We start from the raw sequence: 3722 nt of genomic DNA, 5'->3' as shown, positions 1-3722 counted from the left end.
TTCAGGATTCAAAAAGAGATGCTCCTGGCATGGAAGAATGTGTAAGTCACACTTCTTGGATAATACAGTAGAATAGACTCCACCAGACCAGTCTATCTCAGTAGAGAAAACCTCACAGATTATTGAACATACTCATCAAAAAGTTAAAAACATGACTCTTGTACACAGATAAGGTAAGAATGTGTCAAAAATTTACTTAATTCATTAATGAGGGATCTAGGTAGAAGGTAAAGTTGGTTAATTTGAAGAAGAATTCAAGAACAAAGATTTATATAGTCATTTTATGAAAGGCATGATAAAATAAGCTTGCTAAATAAGAGAACAAGTTATGTCTTACAGAGAAATACAATAAGTGTTAAGATTATTACTTTTCTATTGGAGAGAATTCATTACATAATCCACAAATTAATATGTATCTTCATAGGGTGTGGCTCTAATGAACAGCAAATAATGAATCAAAGATATAATCCCCTGGTAAATAAATTTTGGGCAGACCTTTGGACAATGTTCTAGTATGACATTGAAAAGTAATTCTGACATTTTTTGCCTTGTTTCCAAGTTTTGGATAATTTTCCTGAACAGTTCTAACATCTCAGAGATTTTATAACTTTAATCAGCATTTTTCAATATTATAAAGGCTTAGAGAAATGATTGAATAGTATTTGTTTGCTACATCATGACATATTGCTTTTATGTCCTTGAAACTCTTTGTTAGTTTACAAAGACAACAAATAAACAAAAAACACTCTTAAATACAGACAACAAACAGAGGGGGCGGGGGGATGGATGGGCAAGATAGGTGAAGGGGATTTAGAGGTACAAACTTGTAGTTGTAAAATAAATAAGTCACAGAGATAAAAAGTAGAGCACCGGCAGTATAGTCAGTTATATGGTAATAATGTTGTTTGGTGATGGATGGTGACTACACTTATTGTGGTTAGCATTGAGTGAGTGTAGGATTGTTGAATCAACATGTTGTACACCTGAGACTAATATGATATTGTATGTCAATTATACTTCAATAATAAATTAATTTACAAAGAAAGCTCCAAAATTTGATGACATTTGATTTGTTAAACCTTATGTTGATGAAGGGACTTCCTTCCTTCCTTCCTTCCTTCTATTTATTTATTTATTTATTTATTTAATTTGAGAGCGAGAGAGAGCAAGAGAGCATGAGTTGGGGAGGGGTAGAAGAGACAGAATCTTAGGCAGACTCCATGACCTGGGCAGAGGCTGAGGAGGACTTTTCCCATGACTGTGAGATCATGATTCGAGCCAAAATCAAGTGTTGGGTGCTCAGTCCACTGAGCCACCTACATGCCCTTCAGTGGTCATTTTCAAAGATGCTTACAAATTCTTTGATCCTTCTTTCACTTTAAGTGCTGGAGGTTAGGGTGCCTGGGTGGTTCAGTCAATTAAACTTCCAATTTTTGGTTTCAGTTCAGGTCATGATCTCACAGTTCCATGAGTTTTGAGCCCCACGACAGACTCTGTACTGGCAGTGAAGAGCTTGCTTGAGATTCTCTCTCTCTGCCCTTTTCCCACTCGTACTGTCTTTGTTTCTCTCAAATAAATAAATAAACTTAAAAAAAAAAGAAGTGGAGTTTCATTACCATCATGGAGATTAAAGGAAGAAAATCTTACACCTAGAGGTGTGATATTTAAGAACATCAAAGAGAAATTTAATATAAAGATGCAGAAAATTAAAAATATCACATTGAAGGTAAACTTCTCAATAGCAACATGGGAGGCAAGAAGACAATGAAACAATAGTGTCAGTGTGTTAAAGGAAAAGGACCTCTAACTGTAGTATTTTTTTTTTTTAATGTTTTATTTATTTCTAGGAGAGAGAGAGAGAGACAGCGTGACCAGGGGAGGGTCAGAGAGAGAGGGAGTCACAGACTGAAACAGGCTCCAGGCTCTGAGCTGGCAGTCAGCACAGAGCCCGACACAGGGCTCGAACCCATGAACCGTGAGATCATGACCGAAGTGAAAGTCGGATGCTTAACCGACTAAGCCACCCAGGCGCCCCACTAACTGTAGTACTTTTAAAAAACAACTACCATTGATTAAGTCCTTGGTTAATATAACATTTCAGTAACTTGCATGTATCATAATTGCCCTGGTAATGCTGCATGTTAGATGTTAACATCCTTTCATTACAAATGAGGAAATTGAGGCTCACAGCTGTTAAGCAATTTGCTCAAGGTAACACAGATAGTTGGAGATAAGGATTTAAGTTCAGATCTAATTCCAAAGTCTTTTCAAACTGTAATTTTATATTTAGCTAAACTATCCTTAGCTAAACTATCCTTTAAATGCACAATCAGGATAGAGATAGTTTTAGTCATGACATGGCTTTAGAAGTTTTGAAACATAAAGACCATATTTTAAAATCGTCTTGGAAGGAATGCTCCAAGAAGGAGAGAAATAAGTCCAGGAAGATGCTTTGATTGATATATGGGTGACGGGTGACATAGGTGGAGGCAATTAAAGTATACTTACCACGATGAGCAGTGGGTAATGTAAAGAATTGTTGAATCACTATATTTTACACTTGAAACCAATATAACACTTTATGTTAACTATACTGAAATCAAATTAAAAAGTAAAATAATAAAAATAACTTTCAAATGTTCATAAATATGGAAACCAATATTGCAAACATCCTTATAGTAAATATAAAATATTAATAAAATAGAAAAAATAATTAGAATTCATGAAGAATGAAAATTTAAATAATTAAATATGTGTAATGCAGTTAAAATAGTACTGTGAAGGAGGTTTTATTAAAAACAGATGTTCTAGAGGCCCCTAGGAAGTTCAGTTGGTTAAATGTCAGACTTTGGCTCAGGTCATGATCTCACAGTTCATGAGTTCGAGCCCTGCATTGGTCTCTGTGGTGACAGCTCAGAGCCTGGAGCCTGCTTGGGATTTTGTGTCTCCCTCGCTCTCTGCCTCATCCCCTACTCACACTCAGTTTCTCTCTCTCTCAAAAAAAAAATAAACATTAAAACAAAAAACAACAAAAGCAAAAAACAAATGAGCTAAACCCTCAGATTAAAAAGTTTGAAAAATACTGTTAAAGGAGACCTAAGAAGAAAGAAAATAAAAAGCATAAAGGCAGAAATAAATAGATATAAAAATAGAGATTAACAAACCCCAAACCGTTTCTATAAAAAAATTAATATGGTAAAAGAGACGCGTAAGTAAAGAAAATAAAAGTAAAAATGAAAACATGACTGTAGACATGAACTTAAAAAAATATGAACCATATGATAATATGTTTGATACCTTAAAGTAAAAAACCATAAATGATAGAAATAAAGCAGAAAAAAGAAAACTAATAATTATAGAAAATGGAAATAGAAATCATATATCCTCTTTCCCAAAATGTTCTGACTCGATTTTTCAGATGTTTTACTAAAATATTAAGGTTCTTTTTTTCTTAAAATGTTTTCTTTCTTTCTTTCTTTTTTTTTTTTTTAAATGTTTTTATTTATTTCTAGGAAAGAGAGAGAGACAGCGTGAGCAGGGGAGGGTCAGAGAGAGAGGGAGTCACAGACTGAAACAGGCTCCAGGCTCCGAGCTGGCAGTCAGCACAGAGCCCGACGCGGGGCTCGAACCCACGAACCGTGAGATCATGACCTAAGCGAAAGTCAGACGCTTAACCGACTAAGCCACCCAGGCGCCCATGTTTTATTTATTTCTGAGAGAGA

This window comes from Hyaena hyaena, unplaced genomic scaffold, assembly GCF_003009895.1.
Source record: "Hyaena hyaena isolate Hyena2069 unplaced genomic scaffold, ASM300989v1 scaffold_143, whole genome shotgun sequence".
NCBI classification, from domain to species: Eukaryota; Metazoa; Chordata; class Mammalia; order Carnivora; family Hyaenidae; genus Hyaena; species Hyaena hyaena.
The sequence above is the reverse complement of the archived record's forward strand: the minus strand, read 5'-3'. Positions refer to the sequence as shown.